The sequence below is a fragment of the Triturus cristatus genome, chromosome 9, assembly GCF_964204655.1.
Source record: "Triturus cristatus chromosome 9, aTriCri1.1, whole genome shotgun sequence".
Classification (NCBI taxonomy): domain Eukaryota; kingdom Metazoa; phylum Chordata; class Amphibia; order Caudata; family Salamandridae; genus Triturus; species Triturus cristatus.
In genome coordinates, this window is record NC_140592.1 from 862429479 (window position 1) to 862456089 (window position 26611).

At 48.7% G+C, this 26611-nt stretch overlaps 1 protein-coding gene across 1 annotated transcript in view; it reads right to left on the reverse strand.

The window, feature by feature from the left end:
* DYNC1H1 (dynein cytoplasmic 1 heavy chain 1) overlaps positions 1–26611 on the reverse strand; it is a 1397843-nt gene that overhangs the window by 955396 nt on the left and 415836 nt on the right. The gene's annotated exons all lie outside the window — the stretch shown is intronic.

Here is a 26611-nt window from a genome sequence, read left to right on the forward strand (position 1 = left end):
TCATAGTGAGCCCTATCATAGCGTGCTAATAGGGCTTGTGTGTTGGCAATACGCCAATGGTTAGCTGCTTGTGCTGCTACTCTTTTACCCGAGGCTTCTAATAGTTTGGATTCCTTGTCGGGGGGTGGTGTATCTCCTAAGGTTTGGGAGTTAGCACGTTTCCTTGCGTTGGAAACGACCAAAGAATCCAGAGGGAGCTGTCCTTTGATGTAAGAAGGATCTTCTGGGGCGGGTCTATATATTTTCTCAATTCTAGGGTTAAGTACCCTGGCCCGTACGGGCTCTTTATAAACTTCTGAGGCGTGTTTTATGACCCCTTTATTCAATGGTAAAATTTGATCGGATTTCTGAGACTGTTCAAAAGTGTCTAAAAGGAAGTCTTCCTCGGGTGCATCTGAGTGCATGGTGACGCCATGGTAAAGTGCTGCTCTGTGTACTAGTTGTCCAAACCCCAGGTGGTCATCAGGAGGTGAGGGTTTGGAGGGATATGTAGTAGGGTCAGGCATATCTGGTAGAGGGTATGCCCAGTCATCCAATGGTACGATGTCTGGATCTTTGAAGGGATCATTAGGATCATTAAGGATTACCCCCTCCCTCTAGGTCATCATCATCATCATCATCATCATCCTGAGGTGGTGGTGTATGTGAAGGAGATGGTAGAGGTAATGGTATTGTAGGCAGGGGGGTTGGGGTAGGAGGTCGTACAGGGGAGGAAGGAGGAATAGGTGACGTTGCTGAGTCCTTCTTCTTTATAGGAACTGGGGAAGGTGTTGTGTCCAGGTTCCTTTTCTTACATAGCACAGCAGTGACGTGCAGTTTTTGGATTAATATAGATCCTTTTCTGTGTGGGATCTGGGTGGAGAAGTTCTTGGTCCTCAGGAACAGACTTTGGCGCCGATTTTTTCGGTTCCGATCGAGGTTTTGGGTGATCGGTAGAGTCTTTGGCTTTAGGAGGTGTAGTATAGTCCTTAGCCGGTTGTTTCGGTGCCGATGATGGGTTCGGTGCCGAAATGGAGTCTTTAAGCTTGGGAGCTTTCGGTGTCGATTTGTCTATGGGCCTCGATGTTTTCGGTGCCAAAGGCGCCGGAGCTGGTTTCGGTGCAGAGAGGGCTTGTGTCTTCGGTGCCGAAGGTGGCGGGGGTACAATGATATGTGGTTTGCTCGGGCCCGAGCCACCGGAAGGCTTGTGTTTCTTCGGAGCCGAGCCCGGAGGCGGGGCTTCTGAAGATTGTTTTCGGTCTCGACTGGGGCCAGCTGGCGAAGTCTTGACCAATGCCTTTTTTGGAGGGGTTGGGGTAGAGGCATTGGTACTCACACGTTGCCCCGGAGTAATGGGGTCGTCTGAGTCGTCTGCTTCTGATATAATTTGAAGTTCCTCGGAATCTTCTTCCGGGACAACGGGACCCTCATCAAAGATGTCTTCTGGTTCCTGGGCCGGTCTGTGTGCCATGATATGGCGTCGAGCTCTTTGATCACGAATGGTCTTTTTGGATCAAAATGCGGCGCAGGCTGGACAGCTGGACTCGTCGTCTTCCAGTGACAGGCACAGGTTACAGACCTTGTGATGGTCACTGTGTGGGAATTTTGCTCCACATTGGGGGCATTTTTTAAACGGCATCCTTTCCATGAGCCATAGGCCTCACGGCGCGGATAGGTCCAATCACCCGCGTCGACGTCCGGAACCGGCCCGATGAATTCGATGTCGAGTGAAGGTGTCTCGATGTAGTTAAAAAGTTTTTTGCTTCGAAAGCTTGCGTTAGAATTTTTCAACCGGAGTGGAAAAGTTACATCCGAACCCAATGGCGGAAAAAAACAATCTGAGGATGGAGTGGATGCCCATGCGCACTATCATCCAAGGGAGGAGTCACCTATCTCGTGACCAAAGACTTCTTCCGAAGACAACAACAACCTGCAAGCATCCGAGCCCAACACCAGGTGGCGATCTTATCCTAAGTGTGTGATCTGCAGCTCATATGCCTCGAACATATAGAATTCCACCATTCCAAATGTGCATACCTGTTTTCCTCCCATAGGGTTGCATTGCAGTTCTTTATATTTGCACTAAGTGTCGAAATGGTTACTTATCAGTAGGAGTAGTGACGTCCGACAGTATCCTGGAGGTCGACGAGCGTGTTGGCCATCTTCGGACTCTTTATTCCGGTTTTTAATCTTGTGTGTAATCCTTGAGAAGGTTATATAAACTGATTTAATCCTGTGCTTCCCACCGGTTTGTTTTCCTTGTAGGTGAGGCCAGGTGGGTAAAACGTGAAACCAGAAAATTCTTAAAGTTGCAAACTTACTCCTAATGATCAGTAACCATTTCGTTTTGCAGAGTGAATCCTTTTCTGGATTCATAAGCTGTGCATTAGATTATATAGCAGTTTCTCCCGTAACTGGGACGCTGTGGTAAAAGGAAGGATATGCAAACTGGTGTTGAATCACCTTTTGTCCAATTTGAGCTTCCTTATTCATTTGTATATCCACAAAATAATGTTTTGTAAAGGTGTGTGGTGACGCCCATGTTGCTGCTGCACAAATTGAGTCCATGGGTGCATTGGCCATAAAGGCTAGTGTTGCTCCTTTCTTTCTAGTAGAGAGAGCTGTTGGTTGGATTGTTAGTTTTTTTGGCGTTGGCATAACATATATGGATTGTTTGTACTATCCATGTTGCAATAGTTGCCTTTGTGACAGGTGATCCTGTTTTGGCATGTGCGACAAACAATTGTTTTATTTTTCTGATTCTCTCTGTTTTTTGCAAATACAATAATGTCCGCCTTAAATCCAGGGTATGGAGGCTTCTTTCTCCTTTAGTTTTTGAAGAAAACTGGAAGGAGAATATTCTGATTTAAGTGATACTTAGATACCACCTTTGGCACGAAATGTGGCTTAGTTTATAAAATCACCTTATCCTTGTAGATTTGTAAGTATGGTTCTTGTATTGTTAATGCTTGCAGTTCACTTACTCCTCGTAGAGATGTTCTAGCAATGAGAAATGCTGTTTTTAGAGTAAAATGCTTGATGTCCGCTGTATGCCTGGGCTCAAAGAACTTTCCCATTAGTTGCGAAAGTACTGTATTTAAACTCCATGTGGGTACCGGAGCCGCTCTTGGTGGTGCAATTCTTTTTGCTCCTTCCAAAAATCTATTAATTACTGGTCTTGTAAAGAAACTTTGGCATGTTTTTCCCCTTGTGTATACTACTATGGCACCAAGGTGCACCTTTATGCTTGAGTAGCTGATTTTATTGTCTAAGAGGTAAGTCAGGTAGGTAATAACTGTTTCTTACGTGTTGATAGAACTCAGTCTATTGATAGCGGCGCACCATGTGGTATATTGCTTCCATTTTGCTGTATAGCAATTTCTTGACTGTTTTCTTGCCTACTTTAGAATTTCCATGGTTCGCAGAGGCACATTGAGGTGTCCAGATTCTATGTATTCAGGCGCGAAGCCGCTAGGTGTAGCATTGCTGGCTATGGGTGAAAGATCTGACCCTGGTGCATTGTTAGCAGGTCCTTTTCTGCTCTGATCCTGACCATCTCGAGTAATGAGAATCACATTTGTTCCTGGATATTTTGCTTTTTGAAACACTCTTTGCAGCAGGAGTATCGGTGGAAAGGCCTAAGCAAATATCTGTGACCAGTTGAGTGAAAGTACATTTCCCTTTGATAGGTGGTGTGGAAACCTCAGGGCAAAGGACTGGCATTTTTTGTTCGGCACTGTTGCAAACAGGTCTATTACTGGTGTTCCTCGTGGGAGCAGTTCCGTCTGCTCAGCTCGTCTGCTGTAATGTTGTCTACTCCTGGTAGATGTACAGTTTGTAAATTGATTTTGTGAATTATTGCCCATTGCCAGATTTCCTGCGCAAGTTTGCTCAGGGGAAAGGACTTTGTCCCTCCTTGCTTGTTCAGATAAAACATTGTTGTATTGTCTGTTTGGATCAGGATGCTTTTCCCATAAATGTGTTTCTGGAATGCTTTTAGAGCTAGAAACACTATTTTCATTTCCAAAAAGTTGATGTGCTTTCTGGAATCCTGCTTGTTCCATTGCCCATGTACTTTCAGCTGGTTGAAATGCGCTCCCCAACTGCTGAGGGATGCGTCCGTGGGGATTGTCACAGTTGGAGTTGGGTTCCTGAAAGGTCTCCTCTGCTATTTTGTTGGATGCCCACCATTGTATTTACACTTGCACCTTTTGTGTAACAACCACTAGATCCACCCAATTTCCTGTGGCTTGAGACCAGCTGTTGGTAAGCCATTCTTGGAATGGTCGCATGTGTAATCTGGCATGAGGGATCAGTGGGATGCATGATGCCATCATGCCCATTAATTTTATGACCCTCCTCACTGTCAGAGACTGACCCCTCTGGTAAAGTCTTGTTTCCGGATGGATCACCTGTATCCTGGCTTGTGTGGGGTATGCCCTCTATTTGTAGTATTTAACTTTGCTCCAGGAAGGTTTTTTCTCTTTCTGGTGTTGTTGAAGATTTCTTGTGGTTTATGGAGAAACCAAGTGTTTTTAGCGTTCGAATTGCTTTTTGTACGTGATTGTGAAATGTTTATTTAGATGTTCCCCTTATGAGCCAGTCGTCTAGCTAGAGGTAGACGTGGATTCCCTCCTTTCTCAGGTGTGCCGCCATTCGGCCAGACACTTTGTGGACACACGCTGAGCTGATTTTACTCCGAACGGCAGTACCTTGAAATGCTAGTGTGTTCCGTTGTGCAGTAATCTTACGTATTTTCTGTTCATTTGGATATGAAGGTAGGCGTCTTTGAGGTCCATTGTTGCCATGCAATCCCCTTTCTGAATCTGTGGGATTATTTCTTGGAGCGTGCACATTTTGAAGCGTGGTGTCCGTATGAACTGGTTCTATGCAATACCCATACATTAACAAATTTAATATCCAATTGTCTGTTACCCTTTCCCATTCTCTTTAGAAGGATATTCTCCCCCCTCCCCTTCCCTCAAACAGGTCTTCTGTGTGGGTCTTTGTTTGAGAGTAAGTCACTTTGATCCATTTCCATTTCCTCTAGAGGACAGACCTCTTCCATTGCCTCTCCCTCGAAAGGGCTGTTTAGGTCTCGCAGACCTGCATTGCAGCCCATGCGCGCTGCTCGCTCTGTGAGACCTCTTGGGATAAAAAACATTTCAGAAGGGGACTTGAAGCCCGCCCCTCATTTTCATTGGAAGGCGTAATCGTTTATGGTAAACGGTGGCCTTCCATTGAAAATGAGGCTTCTTTGTTGCCTCCCTTTAGCCTTTTGGTCCGGCCCATCCGGACTGGATCGCCTGCTTCACGGCTGTCATGAAGCAGTTTCTTATCTCAAGGAGGCATGTTGTATAAACAAGCCTGTTGAGATCCAGTATAGATGGGCCGACCCAAAATGAGACTGGGCGCCGCGTGTTTATTTTTGCATCGCGCTTTCACTTTAAACTGAAAGCGTGATGCAAAAATTACCAGCGGCTGCCTTCCTGCAATGGCGAGCGCTGGTTTCCTTTCTGTTTCTAGGTCAGCAGCAAAGATGAAGACTTCCTGGACCTTTAGGTTGATGTGGAGCAAAACACTTCCATAACACATTGCCTAAGGTGAACAAACACTTTCTTTTTTCAAGTAGAGGGAGTTTTCTTATTGCCTTTTAATGGAGGCTGGGAATGACTTCTTTGCATTTGAAGCTGGGATGTTCTGGGCGTCTTTGAGGTGTGTTCCTTAGCGACCACCACAGCTGCACTCATGGAGGAAATGAAATACAAATGAGAACATAAAAGTGGAAAGATGGAGCGTGTGGCTCGGCACGCCAGGATAATACTCGTAAATTAGTGTGTCCCACTAAGTACCGACATCATATAATTATCTGCCTAATTCGGAGCTGCGTGCAGGCTTCGTGTGTTTACTTTTTTTCCTGGGCTGTAGACTAAAAATTGGCGTCTACATTTCACCCGAAGGAAATGGAGCGCATTTCGTGAGCACCGGTTACATTACACAAGGACACATTCATTTTTGGTAGGCACAGGGGAGATGAAGTGTTTGGCCCAGCCCACGCCGAGACTCGAACCTGCTCCTCCAGTTCCAAAGCGTATTATTTGAAGATACTCGGTAATATTGTAGTGTGCTTTGCATGTAAGTGTTTCTTATGCATTAGACATGCAGACTCTACTTTCCAATTAATATATGAGCGAGAAATGCACAGCCCACCCACTGTCTCCCCCTCCCTTGGAAGCAAACGCGTTCCGCTTATTTTTTTTTCACATTTATATAGCGCGAATTCAACCCAAAGGTAGTGGAGCGCTTTACGTGAGCACCGATTACATTACACAAGGACACATTCACTTTTGGTAGGCACGGGGGAGATAAAGTGATTGGCCCAGCCCACGCCGAGACTCGAACCTGCTTCTTCAGTTCCAAAGCCGGCAGTTATGGCCGTTAGTGTGTTGGCCTGTTTATATGCGTTTACTTTTTTTCTTGGCTACAGACTGAAAGATTGCCGTCTATATTTCAAGTATTCTTTGGAAGATACTCGGTAATATTGTAGTGTGCTTTGCATGTAAGTGTTTTTTATGCATTAGACGTGCAGACTCTACTTTCCAATGAATATATAAGCGAGAAATGCACATCCCGCCCACTGTCTACCCCTCCCCTGAAAGCAAACGCGTGCCGCTTGTTTTTTTTTTGTGCAGATTTATGTAGTGCGAATTCGACCCGAAGGTAGTGGAGCGCTTTACGGGAGCAACAGTTACATTACACAAGGACACATTCATTTTTGGTAGGCACAGGGGAGATGAAGTGATTGTCCCAGCCCACGCAGAGACTCGAACCTGCTTCTCCAGTTCCAAAGCCGGCAGTTCTGTTGGCCTGTTTATGGCGACCCCTGGCACAGGGCATTCAGCAGCGGCGGTTTACGAATGTGTGTAGACAACACTCGGAAGCCCCTAAAGTTGGAGACGGGTCTGAAGACTCAACCCTGATGCCTTGAACTCATTTCCCGGGGTGAGTTTTTCCGATGTGAAAAAGTACCCCAAACAGAGGCTCTTGAGGCTAGGTAGACCAGTGCTTAATTTGTAACGAAAATCAATGCATGGGCAAAGATTTTTCGCAGGAAGGCAACGTTCCCTTCTCCTCTCTGGCACCAGCCTGTTCTATGAGTGATAATGGCTCCTTCCTGAATATAGGAAGCCAAAGCTAGGCTCCAGCGAGCAGCCAAAGCAATCAAGCCAGTTTCCATTTGCGAGAGTTTGATCTATTGGCATTGTAAATGACAATGCCTTTTATTTGTTTTGAAAACCTGCAAGCAGTGCCTAAACGCGCACTTTGTACTTATTGTTGTTCCTTACAAAAAGCAAGGCTGACAGGAACTGCGCCTCTTTTACTGCAAGCCTTCTCATAAGCAACGATTATAAGTACAAAGTGTGTGTTTAGGCACCGCCTGCAGGTTTTCAAAACATAAATAAAAGGCACAGTCATTTACAGAGCCAATAGTTCAAACTCTCGCAATTGCGAGACCTATTGCATTGCAAATGCTTGTTTTGTTGTTGTAGCCAACGTTGGTATCCTGATTGCTGACCCATTTGCTGACTTGGGTTTTGCACGTGAGTTTGTTGAGATGTGTTGTCCTTGTGCAAATGTGCCTCTACCTGTGGGCTGCTATTAAATCCCCCTCTTTTAAAGGAACCGCTTTGTTGCAGGGCACCCATTGCCCGCGCTGTTTCATCATCCGTTTTTATTTGTTGAAGGGATTCATCCACCTCTTTGCCAAACAGCGCTTCTCCATTGAATGGCCTATTAATGATGGAGGTTTGTACTTCCTACTTGAACTCTGAGATCCTGAGCCAGGCATGTCTTCTCAGTATGGTTCCTGTGCACATCTGCCTACTAGCAGTGTCTGCTGCATCCAAAGCTGACTTTAGACAGGTGTTAGCCACATTTTTTCCCCTCCTGTACAATAGCTTTTGCTCTCTTTTTGTCTTCTTCAGGAAGTTTGTTCAATATTTCCTCTATCTCATCCCACTGTTGGTGGCCATATCTATTTAGCAGGGCATTTGAGTTAGCAATATGCCACTGCGTTGCTACCTCTTTTTCCATTCTACTCCCCACCATGTCCATCCTCTTACTTTTTTCTTCAGGTGGTGGCCCTGTGTTGAAGACTGCTTTGGCTCTCCCTCTGGCAACAATAACAGAGTCAGGTACTGTACTTACCTGAATGTATTTCGGGTCCTTTGAAGAGAGTTTGTACTTTTTCTCTACTCTAGGGGTTACCCCCTTGTTTGAAGATGGTTCTTTGAATGCTTCTTTGCCCTGGTCTAGGATACTGGGCAGCATAGGCAGGTATTGTGTTCCTCTTGTAGCTGGTGCCAGTGTTTCTAGCAAGAAACGTGTGTCCCCTTTTTCCTCCTCTACGGGTACTCCAAATTGATTTCCTGCCCTTTAGACAATGTCATTGTGTGAGAAAGTGCCATCTTTCTTGCATGGTATGCCCCCACTTTTTGCTGAATGTACTTTGACAGTGTGCCCTGGACTCCTGCCAATCAGGTGCCCAGGGTCTATGTTCCTTCCATAAAACACACAAAACCCAAATTGGCAAACCCTGGCCACATGTCAGCCCCTGGTAAATGGTACCCTAGGTACCCAGGGCCTTGTGACCAGGGAAGGCCTCTAAGGGCTGCAGCACTCATTGTGCCACCCTTCGAGGCCCTGTACCCTTACACACATACACACACACACACACACACACACACACACACACACACACACACACACACACACTGCCTTTGCAGGCTGGGTGTCTGGGTGCAAGACAAAACAAAGTCAACATGGCACACATCCCTGTGTGCTATGCCCATCACCTACACTGCCATGGCATACAACAGCCACCCCTCTAGCTGGGTGCCTTATGCCAATGGTGTGGGCACAGGAGCAGGAGCCCTGTGCCCCTACAGTACCCAGGTCCATTCCTGAGCACTGCAAGTGCAGTGCTGCCATTTAAGAGTACATGCTGCTGAGAGCTCGTCAAACAAACTCCACAGCACCATAATGGCAACACTGAAGACTGAGAAGTTTGGTATCAACCTTCTCAGCACATTAAACCCACACTGATGCCAGTGTGGGATTTAATGTACCAAGCACCCAAAGGGCATCTTAGAGATGCCCCCTTAAACCTAACCTACAATCCACGTCTGCTCTGAGGATGCCTACTCTGCCACACAGCGGACATGTTGCTGGACCCCTGGGTGGGAGAGCCCCTGCTCTCCTGGGCCTGCAACAATGCACACCCTGGGCGAGGTGCTAGATCTCCTCCCCCAGGATGGGCAGGGGGAAGCTTCAAAGGCATGCCGCCTCTGTGAGCTTCCCCAGGCCACTGCAACCCCCACTCTGGCGGGAAGCCTGGCTGGAAACCCCAAATAAGGACAGGGGATGTGCCAGCCTGCCAACCCCACCTCAGGTGGGGGAGGCGAGGTGAAGCACATCTCAGGGTGCTCGCCATCTTGAAGATGGGAGGCTCTACCCAATCAGGACTAGGCTACTACCCCCCTCCCACAGGAGAGTGGTAGAATAGGGGGTGTACGCACCCCAGGACAGGGACCCATTGGTCCCTGCCCTTTACCTACCTGTAACGCCCCTAAATCTAGTATTTAGGGGCACCCTGAACCTTCCTTCCCCAGATTCTGAAATACCAAGAAGAGCAAGAAGAAAGAAGACCTTGCAACCCCCACTCTGGCGGTAAGCTTGGCCGGAAACCCCAAATAAGGACAGGGGTATGTGCCAGCCTGCCAACCCCACCCCTCAGGTGGGGGAGGCGAGGTGAAGCACATCTCCGGGCTCTCGCCATCTTGAAGATGGGAAGCCCTACCCTATCAGGACTAGGCTACTGCCCCCCTCCCACAGGAGAGAGGCAGGAAAAGGGATGTACCCACCCCAGGACAGGGACCCATTGGTCCCTGCCCTTCACCTACCTGTAACGCCCCTAAATCTAGTATTTAGGGGCTCCCTGAACCTTCCTTCCCCAGATTCCGAAATACAAAAAAGAGCAAGAAGAAAGAAGACCTGCCCTGCAGCTGCTAAGAAGAGGAAGACACCAACTGCTTTGGCCCCAGCCCTACCGGCCTGTCGACCCTCGAACCTGCTCCTGCTCCAACCCGGCATCTCTTGTGGCCAGCAACCTCACGTACCCCGGAGGACCTGGCTACCTTTTGGCTCTAAGCCCCTGGGACTCCCATGAGTAGAGGCTCTACTCAAAACCTACCTCTAATCCCTGGCAGCAGCCCGGAACCGCGAACTCAGCACACTCTGCACCAGCCAAGCCTGGCCAGTGTCGGAGTGAACAAAGACCACGAGGACGACCCCACGGCGACTGTGACCCAGAGTCCGGCACCCAAGGACCTCCCTCGACCCTTCTGAAGAAGCCTGCAGCCTCAGAACAAGGTGCCCCCTGTGAGAAGTTGGCCTGATGTATGATGTCACAAGTTCTAGTGTACACCTTGTATCAGTCCAAATACCCTTATGGTGATTGGTTGTAAAGTCAACCTTATAGACCAGCTATCCTAGTGGTAGCATGGACAAGAGCAGTCTTAGGCTAAACTCTGAATGGCATGTGAAGCCAGCTGTGATACCATATGTAATCCCTTGAATACCAAATGAAAGGACACCACAACAGATATATATATAAAATAAAGTGTATTTATTCTAGTCAAACCCTCAGCACTATTTATGAGATTAGAGGTAAGTACAACACAGTCTTATTTAAGCATACATTAAGTCACACAGGTAAGTAATACAGTTAGGCCCTAGGGGCCACGCAAACCATATACTAAGTAAGTGGTATAAGGACCACTGTCACTGAAATAGAATAGGCCTAGGCCTAGGGAATCGCTGGGGCTACACTATACTACCAAAGGATAGGAAGTGGGAGGCCCACGGGATTCGTGTGCAGAGTGGAAACACTCACGCGTAATGCGTAAAAGTCACTAGCAATAGTACAGTTTAGAAATCGATAGATTTAGGACACTTCCGGAGTAGCTAGGAAGTCGAGACTGGAAAACTAGACACTAGGATAGTCACTATCCTGATGAGCACCGGAGTACCCAAGTTACCTAGCCCACAGGCCGCGGGTGCATAGGGGTGAAGTTGCGTCGGTTTTCGTCGTCGACTCCTATGGATGCCTGAAGAAAGATGCTGACAGGCAGTCAGTGAAGAGTGTCCGGTGGATCCCAAGGCTGGGATCAAGAAGAGAGGAGACCTGCAAGCAGAAGGGACAGAGTCAAGGTCACTAGCCAGTGACCACGTGGAACCAGGAAGGAACCAGGCGATGTCGTGAAGATTGCAGGTGAAGGTGAAGCTTGTCGCTGCAGCCAGGAGGACCAGGAAGCGTCGAGGACGACCAGGAGGCGAGCTGTCCCACGAAGGCTCTTGCTGTCGGCGGCGTCGAAGTTGGACTAGGACTCACCAAGCCTTGGCAAGCGGAACCCACGCAGAACGGAGGACTTGCTTCTGGTGCAGACCAGGAAGGTCTGGGATGCTTCTCTTTTTCAAAGGAGCCAGTCTGGAGGAGCCAAACCAGCGATGAAGATTTCAGGGTGCGTCGTCACAAAGGCCACTAGCCAGCGGGCAAGCAACCGGACAGACGCGGCAAGCAGGAAAATGCTGAAGGGCCCCACGCAGAACTCGTGGAGTGTGGGGGGCTGATCTTCGGTGCAGATGGTGCTTGGGGGTGGGGCTTCTCAATCCCCGGTGCACAACTTCGAGGGTGCCTCAGAAGCTGCGCTTGAAGATACTAGCCACTTTTCCCAGGTAGCCGGTCCCACGTCGCTAGTCGCCTCCACGGATCTCAGCTCTGCTGTGGATGTGGATCAGGGTCGGAGAAGTCTGGAAGTCAAGGCTCTGGTCGGGCTCTGCAGTCGGTTCCTCGTAGAACTTGGGCAAAGCAAAGGGTAGTCTCTTGATGGTGCCTGTTCGCACAGGGTAGCCACTCCTTGACCACAAGGGAGATTCTTCAGTCTTCTTCTTTCGTCGAATGTCGAAGGTCCAGAGTTTCTGTTCAAGTTGCAGGTTCAGGATAATCTAAAGTCTTGAGGCCCAACTCCCACTCTTATACTAATCTGGGGGGCTGGGATACCTGCTAGGTCACGCCTTATGGGTGGGACCTGGGAGGGGGTGGTTACACCCACTTCCCTTTGTCCAGTTTCGCACCAGAGCTGGGGCTGGAGTGCCCCAGCGCCGGTTTGAACTGGACTATGCAAGGAACACCTTGTGTGCCCCAGGCATGTCTCATTCCTTTCAGCCCACCCTGCCCCAATACACTAAAGTCTGTCTGGGGAGGTGCTAGCACCTCCCCAAGCAGGAAACCTATTGTCCAGGCCTCCCTGGCTGGGATCACTCCCAGCTGCAGGAGGTCAGACTTGTGTCGTGGCAGCAGCATCCATTTTGTGATGCTGAGGCTTTGGTTAGAGTTAAACAGCAAAGTAGGATTTTAACATGTCTCTCCCTCTAGAAGGGAGGGATAATATCCTCATCACCAGAAATGGTATGGGGGTATTATTCCAAAGTGTTAGACACCTTACACGACATGTTTTGATAAAGCCAAACCATAGTTACCATAACCGTTTAAGATTATAAGGCACTTTAAGAGTATATGGTAGGCTATATCATAGAACAGCTATAAGGACATGGTTCCGAAAGCTGCAGACAGGCTCAGCTCATGCTAGAGCACCATCTCACATGTTACCAAGCACTCTGCCTCCAGGATTGTTAAGGCCTGCCATAGGAGTGGCTGATAGGTACACATGTGTCTATATATAAGGTAGATATAGATATACTATATCTAAGCAAGGGGTGATTACACGACCTTGCCCCAGCTGAGTGATCAGCCAGTTGTGTCTGATTGGAAGGCCAGACCAGGGGTGGCATAATACATGCTGCAGCCCCTGGGAGGCCTAGGGTACACCTATGCCCTGGGTACCTAGGGTACACTGTACAGGGTCCAATAAGGTGATCCTTACCAATTGGTTATGTACCTAGGGTACATGGAGTCCATTTTAAAGAGAGAGCAGACAGCCTGAGACCCTGAATGGCAGGATCTCAGGCCAACTAAGTCGAAAAACCAGCTAGACACTAGGCAAAAAGTTGGGGGTAACCATAGTCAGATATCCACCTTCCTACACAACCCCCCCCCCCCCCCAAACGAAAGGAGATAAGGCTGGCCTTGATAAGGTAAGCCTCTATTGCCTAAGTGGCCATATAAGGAAGAACCAGCACTGGCATGGTTACCCCCTGTCTCATGGTCCACTAAGCAATCCCTCATCCTAAAGGTATCATAGGGTCTCCACCATAGGGAATCTCTACCTTTGGTGTGTCTTTGCAAAGTAAAAGGCTGGTGTTGAGATGGAGTACTGAAGTGAGTGTCCTCAAAGTGAGGCCTCAGCTTCCTCCAATCATCCTCCACCATGGATGCCTTTCTTTCTTTCACTGAGTTGCACTGTGCTCTCAGGGTCAGCCTCTGGCTACCTAAAGCTGGAGGCTGGGTCCCTTTTGTGGGCTTACTGGAGGGACAGGTCAGGTTTGGGGCCCTAAGGTCCCATGTTTGCCTGTGCCCAACAGAATCCCTCTGGGGGAGGTCCCTAACTACCTGTAAAGGGGATCCCTCAGGAATGTTTTTACCCATCACTTGGCTCGGGCTACTAGCCAGGCAATCCTCATTCTTTTGATGGAAGGGTTCTTGTGGACAGGGGCCCTCTTGGGGTCCACTGGCCTCCCTGACCTCTGCAGCCCTGGGCTGACTGAGGCAGGGTAGAGAGAGGCAGGCTACCTGCACCAGACTGGGTCCCACCTTGGAAGGGGCCACTGACATCAGAAGCTCTGCCAGGCCAGGCCTGGCTACCTCTGGGGCAGTTCCTTCACAAGGGGTGAGGTCAGATCCCTGAGGAGGCTGACCTTTTCCTAATGTCTGGGGAGAGGGAGACTTTTCTTCCTCCCCACTACTCTCTGTTTGAGTGGAGTGATCCATAGTTTCAGTCTTCACTACACCTATGTCAGTCTGAGTATGGCTGAGACCATTACAGCCTTGCCAACCTTTTCAGGGAGGCACTCAGTTTGGGTTTGAGCTGTGACTGTCACAGCTCTGCCAATCTCTACAGGGAAGTCTGTCTTTGCCTGGGCTGTGGCTACCACTGCCCTTCCAAACTTTTCAGGGAGGAAATCTACTTGGACAGGGGTTGTGGCTGGCACAACCCCACTACCCTTTTGTGAAAGGCCTACCATTTTAGAATGGGTGTCTTGTTCAACTCCAGCCCAAGCTGAGAGTTCTAAGTCATTCCCCAGTAAGCAGTCCACAGGCAAGGTTGGAGACACTGCCACCCTTTTAGGGCCAGTGACACCTCCCCAGCTGAGATTACCTCTGCCATGGGATGACTGTTCTGTTTGCCATCAATGTTAGTTACCTGGTATGAGAAACCAGGCAAAAGCTGCTCAGAGGGAACTAGCCTATGGGCCACCATAGTGATGCTAGCTCCAGTGTCTCTGTAGGCCTCAGCTTTTCTACCATTGATGTAGGGCTCCTGTCTGTACCTACCCAAAGTGTTGGGACAGGCAGTGAAGTTGGCAAACCCCATGCCACCATCACAGACAAGAGTAGCTGCTGTAGGGGAATTGGCTAAGCCAGGGTCCCCCTGTGTTCCCCAAGAAAACCCAACCAAAGTTTTGGGGGCACTCTCACCACCTGGGGGATTACTGCTGACAGTAATAGGTGGTGTGACAGGAGTAGTTGGAGGAACAGTTTTGTTTTTAGCCTTTGGGCAACTGCTGTCAGTTTTCCAATGCCCAGGTGTTTTACACACATGGCAGTAAGGCTTTTTAACTGTGGTAGAGGAGGGAGCTTGGGACCCACCACCCTGTGTGTAGTTTTGGGGCCCTGAGGAAGATTTCTCTTTTGTTTTATCCCCACCCTTCTCTTGATGCTTGGTGGTATCTTTCTTTTGGTCACCACCCTGATTTTTAGGCCTAATCCTGGTCCTGACCCATTTATCTGCCCTCTTTCCCAATTCTTGGGGAGAGGTCAAATCTGAGTCTACCAGGTGTTGATGGAGAAGCTGGTTCTGACAATTACTAAGGATCTGCTCCCTCATAATCAAGTTGTACAATCCTGTATAGTCCTGCACCTTGCTGCCAGTTAACCAACCCTCCAAAGCCTTAGTGGCACAATCCACAAAATCAGACCAGTCCTGTGTCTGTGTCTTCTGGGTGTCTCTGAACAACAACCTATATTGCTCAGTGGTTAAGCCAAACCCATCTATCAGAGCACTCTTCAGGACTTTGTAATTGTTAGCATCCTCATCACTGACTGTGAGGAGCTTGTCTCTACCTTTGTCAGAAAAGGAGAGCCACAAGATAGCTGCCCACTGACTCTGGGGGACCTGCTGTACTTTGCAGGCCCTCTCCAAAGCAGTCATCCACTTGTGGATGTCATCCCCATTCTGATATGGGGGGGGACTATCTTGCTTAGGTTTCTATGGTCATAAGACCTATCCCTATCTCTAGGAATGTTGCTGCCACCAGTGGGTTCTGACCCACACAATTTTTGCACTCTAGCCAGAGCAAGCTTCTCTTTGGCAAGGGCAAGTTCTTCCCTCTGAATCCTCAGATTAGCTTCCCTCATTCTGGCTTCATGCGCCTTTCTCTCAGGGGAAGTCATTCCCCTGTGAGAGGAAACACTAGAGATGCTAGAGACATGGGAGTGGATGGATTCCCTTGAAGGGGATCTGTCCCTCCTGCTTCTCTGTGTAAGCCTACTTGGGGGTCTGTATGGGGGGACCACATGCAAACTCCCATGTAAGTTTAGGTTAGCCTGGCTAAGTCTTCCTACTTGGCCCTGGCTGTCTACCTCTTCATCTTAAGTCCCATCTGACTCATCTGTGGTGGGTAGATCCTCCTTTGTACCTAGGGTACCTGCCTGAGAGGCTTTAAGAGCATCATACTCCTCTAGGAGTTGTTTTAACTGAAGGAGGGTAGGGTTTGCACCCTGTTTTATTCCTCTGGAGGTACACAATTGTCTCATCTCCTGGAATGTTAGGGTATCATATCTAGAGGGGGTCTTCTGCAGACCTGATCCTCCTGAGAGAGCATCTACTTGATCTCCTCCCAGAGACATGATCTAGTGAGGGTGGTGGTGTGTGCACCTACCTACACTAGTTGTTTCTACTAAACCTCTCTGGTAGTTGTAGTCAGGGTGTGTTACTCCCTTCAACCTACAACTACTAAGTCCAGTAGGACTTAAGTATTATAATCTATGTTATATATACCTAGACAATATCTGTGTGATCTTTCAATTTAGTATCTTAAGATTACAATGGTATTACAACAGCAAGCTCAGATCCCAACCGCTGCTCACCAATGTGAGAAGTTGGCCTGATGTATGATGTCACTAGTTCTAGTGTACACCTTATATCAGTCCAAATACCCTTATGGTGATTGGTTGTAAAGTCAACCTTATAGACCAGCTATCCTAGTGGTAGCATGGACAAGAGCAGTCTTAGGCTAAACTCTGAATGGCATGTGAAGCCAGCTGTGATACCATATATAATCCCTGGAATACCAAATGAAAGGACACCACAACAGATATATATATATAAAATAAAGTGTATTTATTCTAGTCAAACCCTCAGCACTCTTTATGAGATTAGAGGTAAGTACAACACAGTCTTATTTAAGCATACATTAAGTCACAAAGGTAAGTATTACAGTTGGGCCCTAGGGGCCACGCAAACCATATACTAAGTAAGTGGTATAAGGACCACTGTCACGGAAATAGAATAGGCCTAGGGAATCGCTGGGGCTACACTATACTACCAAAGGTTAGGAAGTGGGAGGCCCACGGGATTCGTGTGCAGAGTGGAAACACTCACGCGTAAAAGTCACTAGCAATAGTACAGTTTGGAAATCGATAGATTTAGGACACTTCCGGAGTAGCTAGGAAGTCGAGACTGGAAAACTAGACACTAGGATAGTCACTATCCTGATGAGCACCGGAGTACCCAAGTTACCTAGCCCACAGGCCGCGGGTGCATAGGGGTGAAGTTGCGTCGGTTTTCGTCGTCGACTCCTATGGATGCCTGAAGAAAGATGCTGACAGGCAGTCAGTGAAGAGTGTCCGGTGGATCCCAAGGCTGGGATCAAGAAGAGAGGAGACCTGCAAGCAGAAGGGACAGAGTCAAGGTCACTAGCCAGTGACCACGTGGAACCAGGAAGGAACCAGGCGATGTCGTGAAGATTGCAGGTGAAGGTGAAGCTTGTCGCTGCAGCCAGGAGGACCAGGAAGCGTAGAGGACGACCAGGACCAGGAGGCGAGCTGTCCCACGAAGGCTCTTGCTGTCGGCGGCGTCGAAGTTGGACTAGGACTCATCAAGCCTTGGCAAGCGGAACCCACGCAGAACGGAGGACTTGCTTCTGGTGCAGACCAGGAAGGTCTGGGATGCTTCTCTTTTTCAAAGGAGCAGGAGCCAGTCTGGAGGAGCCAAACCAGCGATGAAGATTTCAGGGTGCGTCGTCACAAAGGCCACTAGCCAGCGGGCAAGCAACCGGACAGACGCGGCAAGCAGGAAAATGCTGAAGGGCCCCACGCAGAACTCGTGGAGTGTGGGGGGCTGATCTTCGGTGCAGATGGTGCTTGGGGGTGGGGCTTCTCAATCCCCGGTGCTCAACTTCGAGGGTGCCTCAGAAGCTGCGCTTGAAGATACTAGCCACTTTTCCCAGGTAGCCGGTCCCACGTCGCTCGTCGCCTCCACGGATCTCAGCTCTGCTGTGGATGTGGATCAGGGTCGGAGAAGTCTGGAAGTCAAGGCTCTGGTCGGGCTCTGCAGTCGGTTCCTCGTAGAACTTGGGCAAAGCAAAGGGTAGTCTCTTGATGGTGCCTGTTTGCACAGGGTAGCCACTCCTTGGCCACAAGGGAGATTCTTCAGTCTTCTTCTTTCGTCGAATGTCCAGAGTTTCTGTTCAAGTTGCAGGTTCAGAATAATCTAATCTCCTGGGGCCCAGCTACCACACTTATACTAATCTGGGGGGCTGGGTTACCTGCTAGGTCACGCCTTATGGGTGGGACCTGGGAGGGGGGTGGTTACACCCCCTTCCCTTTGTCCAGTTTCGCGCCAGGACTGCTAAGTTACTGCTACTGTTGAATTACACCACAACGTATTTTCAGTAACACTGTAAAGTATTCTTATTGGCTTTGCAAAAAGATTCCTATTGTACCTAAAAAGTATTGCTATTTTAAACTGGTACTTACTTACCTGCAACTGAGTTCCTATTGGTTCTAAAAATAAAAGTAAAGTAATATATTTATACTGGTCTTGGATTCAGTCTCAGTGTGTACAACTAATGCTTAAATCAGGCCTCTGATAAGCCTAACTGCTCAACCACACTGCCACAAAAGAGTGGGGTTTATCTACTTTAGCATCTGTGGATCCACTGGACTCTGTGCACACTATACCTTGCTTTGGTATAGTATATACAGAGCCAGCTTCCTACACACACTGATGGCAGTGTTGGGTTTATTAATACATGCACACATAGGGCACCTAATATGTGCCCCTTGAAAACCTACCATCCTCTGGTGTGTTGACTGGTTCTTGCCAGCCTGCCGCTAGAGACAAGTTTCTGACACCCAAGGGTCAGGGCCTTTGCTCTCAGGGGGTCCGAAACAAAACCTGCTCGGGAAGAGGGTGTTCACAACCCCTCCCACAGCGTGACCAGCTGATTAGCATTCAAAGAAGCCATTGCCTTTGAAATCCGAACCTGGTTCGCTTCACAGGAGAGGAAGCCAACCCCCTTTGTTCAGAGCCCTTTTGCAACTGGACAGGCAAGAAAATTAGCTAGTCAGGGAGGCGTACCCACCCTCTGGCTAGTACTACCCCTATGGTGGGCTACCTGAAAAGGACACAACTTTTAAGAGTTGGCCATCTTGAAGATGGCAAACGTAGGAATTCTAGGACAGGGTGTGAGAAAGTGGCTCTGTATATACTGTTCCCAAATAGGTACAGGGTGTACAGACTCCGCAGTCCCCAAGGGTTTGACAGAGGCTAAAGTTAGATATAACCTTACTCTCTAAAGTGGTAGCTTGGTCGAGCAGTAAGGCAGTATCAAGAGGACAGTGTAAGGCATTTGTTGTACACACTCAGTAAGCAAATGGTCTCACACACAAGAACTGAACTCTAGGCCAATTGGGTTTATATATAAAAAAAGATATGCTTGTTTTATTTTAGAACCAACAATAGGTATCAAAATATACTTTCTCAGAATGAGATGCTTTAGATAAATACTTTTGCAATATGCAATTGGCTTTTGTAGAAAGTTACAGGTTGTTGCAATAGGCAACACAATTTCAAACACAATAATGCATTGGGTTCAATGGCAGTTTTAAGTTATTTGCAGTAGATTACTTTCAGGATTACTTTTGTAATTCCAGGACTGGATCCTAGATTCAGTCCTGGGTCAGTTCTTAGAAACAAGTGATAAAAGTCGACCTAGTTACTGTTATGATTTTTAGGCAATATTTTGCTATTTTAAAAGTTGACACTTAGAAGATATTTCATAGAAAAACAGTCAACGATTCCCTATGGGAGAACATTCAAGTTACAGGTATGGTATGTTCTCGTTACTTTTGTAATCCAGTACTGGGCTCCTAGGCTCAGTACTGGGACCTCAATCTAAAACAGGTAACCAATTAAGTTTTCAGAGTTGGTACGAATTTTAAAGAATATTTGTAGTTTGCAAAACTCGACACTTAGAAGAAATTTCACAGAAAAACAGTAAATGATTTCCTATGGAAGAAAAATTGGGTTACTGGTAAGTACGGTTGTGAATATTTTTCAGGGTCAGTGCTGGGTACGAAGATCCAGCAATGGGAGCTCACCTAATAGCAGGTGAGTATTTTCGTTTATTACTCGGCTGATTTTTGGTGAATATTTTAAGTTTTGAAAACTTCACACTTAGAAGAAATTTCAGAAGAAACCAGTCAATGTTACCCTATGGAGAAAATTGAGTTATGGGCTTTCAGGTAAGTACTCGACTGGCAAAGTTAAGGTTCTGGGCACAGACTCAGGGGTCTCCCAGGGTCAGGTAGGTACAGTTGTTACACCCTCAGCGGCACAGGGGCAGCCGGGTGCAGAGTGAGTTAGGCCCAATGTTATCCTATCAGAGGAAGGGGGGGCCTTGGTTGGTGGATGCTGACTAGCAAGCCACGCAGCTGTGGGAGTTGGGCTCCTGGTCACTTGCTCAAGGCAAATGGGGAAGTAGATAGGTGCAAAGGTTACACTGCCAGGGCCACTCGGGCGGCTGGGTGCAGGGTGCTTTTGAGCCTTCGGGCGCTCAATTGATTTCAATGGGAAAGCCCCGGTTTAGAAAAAGACTGCAAGCTCTGGGACGAAGATTCTTCAGATGCCACCACCACTTCGAGAGGTAAGTTGGGTAGTTGGAGGATAGGTAGGTACCCAGGAGTTGGGCACAGGGAGCCGTAGGGCACCGGGTGCAGGGGTACCTTTTGGTGTCGGGAAATCTTACCCTCTGTTGATCGCGGTTGGGGGGGATGGGGGGGTACCTGGTTCTGAGGCTGCAGGAGTCGTCAGGAGCGTCGAGGGAAGTCCTTGGGTGCCAGACTCAGGGTCACTGTCGCTGGAGGGTCGTCCTCATGGTCTTTGTTCACTCCGGCACAGGCCAGGCTTGGCGGGTGCAGAGTGTGCAGGGTTCGCGGTTCCGGGCTGTTGCCAGGGATTAGATGCTGACTTTGAGCAGAGCCTCTGCTCATGGGAGTCCCAGGTGCTTAGAGCCAAAAGTTAGCCAGGTCCTCCGGGGTTTGTGAGGTTGCTGGTCACAAGAGATGCCGGGTTGTAGCAGGAGCAGGTTTGAGGGTCGACAGGCCGGTAGGGCCGGGGCCAAAGCAGTTGGTGTCTTCCTCTTCTTAGCAGCTGCAGGGCAGGTCTTCTTTCTTCTTGCTCTTCTTGGTATTTCAGAATCTGGGGAAGGAAGGTTCAGGGTGCCCCTAAATACTAGATTTAGGGGCGTTACAGGTAGGTAAAGGGCAGGGACCAATGGGTCCCTGTCCTGGGGTGGGTACACCCCCTATTCTACCACTCTCCTGTGGGAGGGGGGTAGTAGCCTAGTCCTGATTGGGTAGAGCCTCCCATCTTCAAGATGGCGAGCACCCGGAGATGTGCTTCACCTCGCCTCCCCCACCTGAGGTGGGGTTGGCAGGCTGGCACATCCCCTGTCCTTACTTGGGGTTTCCAGCCAGGCTTCCCGCCAGAGTGGGGGTTGCAAGTGGCCTGGGGACGCTCACAGAGGCGGCATGCCTTTGAAGCTTCCCCCTGTCCATCCTGGGGGAGGAGACCTAGCACCTCACCCAGGATGTGCATTGTTGCAGGCCCAGGAGAGCAGGGGCTCTCCTACCCAGGGGTTCAGCAACATGTCTGTGTGGCAGCCTAGGCAGCCTCAGAACAGACGTGGATTGTAGGTTAGGTTTCAGGGGCCATCTCTAAGATGCCCTCTGTGGTGCTTGGTGTGAGAAAGTGGCTCTGTATATACTGTTCCCTAATAGGTACAGGGTGTACAGAGTCCACAGTCCCCCAGGGGCTGATAGAGGTTAAAGTTAGGTATGACCTTACTCTCTAAAGTGGTAGCTTGGTCGAGCAGTAAGGCAGTACCAGAGGACAGTGTAAAGCACTTGTTGTACACACTCAGTCAGCAAATGGTCTTACACACTCAATAACTGAACTCTAGGCCAATGGTTTATATATATAAAATATATGCTTGTTTTATTTTTAGAACCACAAAGGGAATAAAAATATACTTTCTCAGAATGAGAGGTTGAATATAAATACTTTTGCAATCAGCAATGGATTTTTGTAAATAGTTACAGTTGGTTGCAATAAACAATCCTATTTCCTAAACATAACAATGCATTGAGCTCAATGATAAATTCAGGTTATTTGTGATAAATTACTTTTCAGATTACTTTTGGAATTCCAGGTCTGGTTCCTAAATCCAGCCCTGGGATAATATTCAGAATCAAGTGGTGAAAGTCGACTTAATTACTGTACTGATTTTTAAATAATACTTAGCTATTTCAAAAGTTGACACTTATAAAAATATTTCAAAGAAAACATTCAATGGATCTCTATGGCAAGAAATTCAAGTTGCAGGTAGAGTACTTTATCGTTACTTTTGTAATCCAGGTCTGGGTACCTAGACTCAGTACTGGGGTCTTTATCAGAAACAGGTAAGTAATTACGTTTGCAGAAATTGTACGATTTTTAGAGAATATTTCAAGATTGCAGAAATCAACACTTAGAAGAAATTTCACAGAAAAGCAGTCAATGGTTTCCTATGGAAGAAAAAGGAGTTAAAGGTAAGTGTAGTTGTGGGTACTTTTCAGAGTCAGTGCTGGGCACCAAGATCCAGCACTGGGAGCTCACCTAAGAGCAGGTGAGTACATTCGTTTTTGGTACTCGGCTGATTTTTGGTGAATATTTTGAGTTTTGAAAAGTTCACACTTAGAAGAATTTCCAAGAAAAAGCCAGCCAATGTTACCCTATGAGGAAAATGAAGATCGCGGTTTAAGGGTAAGTTCTCGACTGGCAGAGTTGAAGTTCTGGGCATAGACTCAGGGGTCTCCCAGTGTCAGGTAGGTACAGTCAGTTCACCCTCAACGGTTTCAGGACGGCCGGGTGCAGAGAGAGTTAGGCCCAATGTTAGCCTATGAGGAATAGGGGGGCCTGGTTTGGTGGCTGCTGACTAGCAGGCCACGCGGCTGTGGGAGCTGGGCTCCTGGTCACTCACTCCGGGCAAGTGGGGAAGTAGGCTAGTGTAGAGATTGCACTGCCAGTGCCACTCGGGCGGCTGGGTGCTTTTGAGCCGTCGGGCGCTCAATGGAAATCAATGGGAACGTTCCGGTGAGGAAAAAGGCTGCAAGCTCGGGGACGAGGATGCTTCAGGTGCCACCACCACTTCGAGAGTTAAGTTGGGTAGTTGTAGGTTAGGTGGGTACCCCGGGATTGGGCACAGGGGGCCGCAGGACGCCGGGGTGCCTTTTGATGTCGGAAATCTTACCCTCTTGTTGATCGCGGTTGGGGTGGCACTCTGTTCTGAGGCTGCTGGCTTCTTCCGGAATGTCGAGTGGGGTCCTTGGGTGCCGGACTCGGGGTCACAGTAGCCGTGGGGTCGTCCTCAGGGTCTTTGTCCACTCCGGCACTGGCCAGGCTTGGCTGCTGCAGAGTGTGCTGGGTTCGCGGTTCCGGGCTGCTGCCAGGGGTTAGAAATAGGTTTCTGAGTAGAGCCTCTACTCATGGGAGTCCCAGGGGCTTAGAGCCAAAAGGTAGCCAGGTCCTCCGGGGTTTGGTGAGGTTGCTGGCCACTAGAGATGCCGCGCTGGTGCAGGTCCAGGAGTCGACAGGCCGGTAGGGCTGGGGCCAAAGCAGTTGGTGTCTTCTTCCCTTTTTAGCAGTTGCAGGGCAGGTCTTTGTTCTTCTTGCTCTTCTTGTAGTTTTTCGAATCTGGAATCTGGGGAAGGAAGGTTCAGGGTGCCCCTAAATACTAGATTTAGGGGCGTTACAGGTAGGTGAAGGCCACGGACCAATGGGTCCTTGTCCTGGGGTGGGTACACCCCCTATCCTGCCTCTCTCCTGTGGGAGGGGGGCAGTAGCCTAATACTGATAGGGTAGGGCCGCCCATCTTCAAGATGGCGAGAGCCCGGAGATGTGCTTCACCTCGCCTCCCCCACCGGAGGGGTAGGGTGGGCAGGCTGGCACATCCCCTGTCCTTGTATGGGGTTTCTGGCCAAGCTTCCCGCCAGAGTGGGGGGTTGCAGTGGTCTGGGGAAACTCCAAGAGGCGGCATGCCTTTGAAGCTTCCCTTTGCTCATCCTGGGGGAGATTTATCACCTCACCCAGGATGTGCATTGTTGCAGGCCCGGGAGAGCAGGGGCTCTCCCACCCAGGGGTCCAGCAACGTGTCTGCTGTGTGGCAGCCTGGGCAGCCTCAGAGCAGACGTGGATTGTAGGTTCGTTGTAAGGGGGCATCTCTAAGATGCCCTCTGGGGTGCTTAGTACATTAAATCCCACACTGGCATCAGTGTGGGTTTAATGTGCTGAGAAGTTTGATACCAAACTTCCCAGTCTTCAGTGTTGCCATTATGGTGCGGTGGAGCTCGTGTTTGACGAGCTCTCAGCGCCATGTACTCTTAAATGGCAGCACTGCACTTACAGTGCCCAGGAATGGACCCGGGTACTGTAGGGGCACAGGGCTCCTGCTCCTGTGCCCACACCATAGGCGTAAGGCACCCAGCTAGAGGGGTGACTGATATATGCCTTGGCAGTGTAGGTGATGGGCATGGCACACAGAGATGTGTGGCATGTCGACTTTGTTTTTGTCTTGCACCCAAACACTCAGCCTGCAAAGGCAGTGTGTGTGTGTAAGGGTACAGGGCCTCTAAGGGTGGCACAACGAGTGCTGCAGCCCCTAGAGGCCTTCCCTGGCCACAAAGCCCTGGGTACCTAGGGTACCATTTACCAGGGGCTGACATGTGGCTAGGGTTTGCCGAGTTGGTGTGTTTTAAGGAAGGAACATAGGCCCTGGGCACCTGATTGGCAGGAGTCCAGGGTACACTTAATCAAAGTACATTCAGCAATTTAGCAAAAAGTGGGGGCATACCATGCAAGAAAGATGACACTTTCTCACACTTGGTACATTAAATCCCACACTGGCATCAGTGCGGGTTTAATGTGCTGAGAAGTTTGATACCAAACTTCCCAGTCTTCAGTGTTGCCATTATGGTGCGGTGGAGCTCGTGTTTGACGAGCTCTCAGCACCATGTACTCTTAAATGGCAGCACTGCACTTACAGTGCCCAGGAATGGACCTGGGTACTGTAGGGGCACAGGGCTCATGCTCCTGTGCCTACACCACTGGCATAGGGCACCCAGCTAGAGGGGTGGCTGATGTATGCCAGGGCAGTGTAGGTGGTGGGCATGGCACACAGGGATGTGTGCGATGTCGACTCTTTGTTTTGTCTTGTACCCAGACACTCAGCCTGCAAGGGCAGTGTGTGTGTGTTAGGGTACAGGGCCCCTAAGGGTGGCACAATGAGTGCTGCAGCCCTTAGAGGCCTTCCCTGGTCACAAGGCCCTGGGTACCTAGGGTACCATCTACCAAGGGCTGACATGTGGCCAGGGTTTGCCAATTTGGGTTTGAGGTTTTTTGTTTAGGGGAAGGAACATAGGCCCTGGGCACCTGATTGGCAGGAGTCCAGGGCACACTCAGTCAAAGTACATTCAGCAATTCAGCAAAAAGTGGGGGCATAACACGCAAGAAAGATGGCACTTTCTCACACAGGTGCATACTGGTAAGTAGCATTTTCCGTTAGAGGCATATAAGCTGCAGATTGTATACTTTTGCAGTTACCTCCTTAGCCGTGGCTACCTGTATCTGTTGCAGTAGTTTGAAAAAGTGTTCTTAATACAGCCTGGCCCACACTTGCTTGTTGTTTTGCCTGCACATCTACACTATAGTGTTTTGTGAAGGTGTGTGGTGTAGCCCAAGTTGCTGCTTTGCAGATATCATCTAGGGGAATGTTCCCTAAGAATGCCATGGAAGCCCCTAGTTTGCTTGTGAAATGATCTCTAGGGGGAACGGTTAGTGTGTGTTTGGCTTTGAAATAGCATATTTGGATGCATTTAACAATCCACCATGCAATTCCTGCTTTTGAGATGAGATTGCCTTTATGAGGCAGGGAGAAAGCCACAAACAGGTGTTTGGTCTTTCTAAAGGATTTTGTCCTTTCAATGTAGTAGAGTATTGCTCTTTTAACGTCTAAGGTGTGAAGAGCTCGTTCTGCCACGGAGTCTGGTTGAGGGAAAAATACTGGGAGTTCAACACACTGGTTGAGATGGAAGGCAGATACGACTTTGGGTAAAAATTTAGGGTTAGTCCTAAGAACCACTTTGTTATGATGGATTTGTAAAAATGGTTCTTGCATGGTTAATGCCTGGAGTTCACTAACTCTCCAGAGAGATGGGATAGCAACCAAAAACGCTACATTCCAAATGAGGAACTGTAGTTCGCATTTGTGGAGAGGTCCAAAAGGGAGACCCATGAGCCTGGTAAGGACCACATTTAGGATCCACACTGGAGAGGGCGGGACTCTGGGTGGGATTATTCGTTTAAGTCCTTCCATAAAAGCTTTGATAGCTGGTACTTGAACCAAAAGACAAATGTTGTCGGTTTTGGAGATAGGCTGCTATGACAGCTAGATGTAGCCTAATAGATGTATATGCTAGGTTACATTGCTGTAGATGCAAGAGGTAGCAGATAATGTTCTGAATAGAAGCATCTAATGGATTGATGTTTGTGCAATAAATGGCAAATAGTTTCCATTTTACTGCATAGCATGCTCTGGTGGTAGTGCATCTAGCTTTTTTAATGATATTCATACAGTCTGGCGGAAGATTTAGGTAGCCAAACTCTAAGACCTCAGGTGCCAGATCGCAAGGTTTAGTTGATTGGGATCTGGATGTCTTATCTCTCCATGGTTCCGAGTGAGAAGCTTGGGTGAGAGACGTAGTTTTTGATGAGGTACTACTGATAGTTCTAAT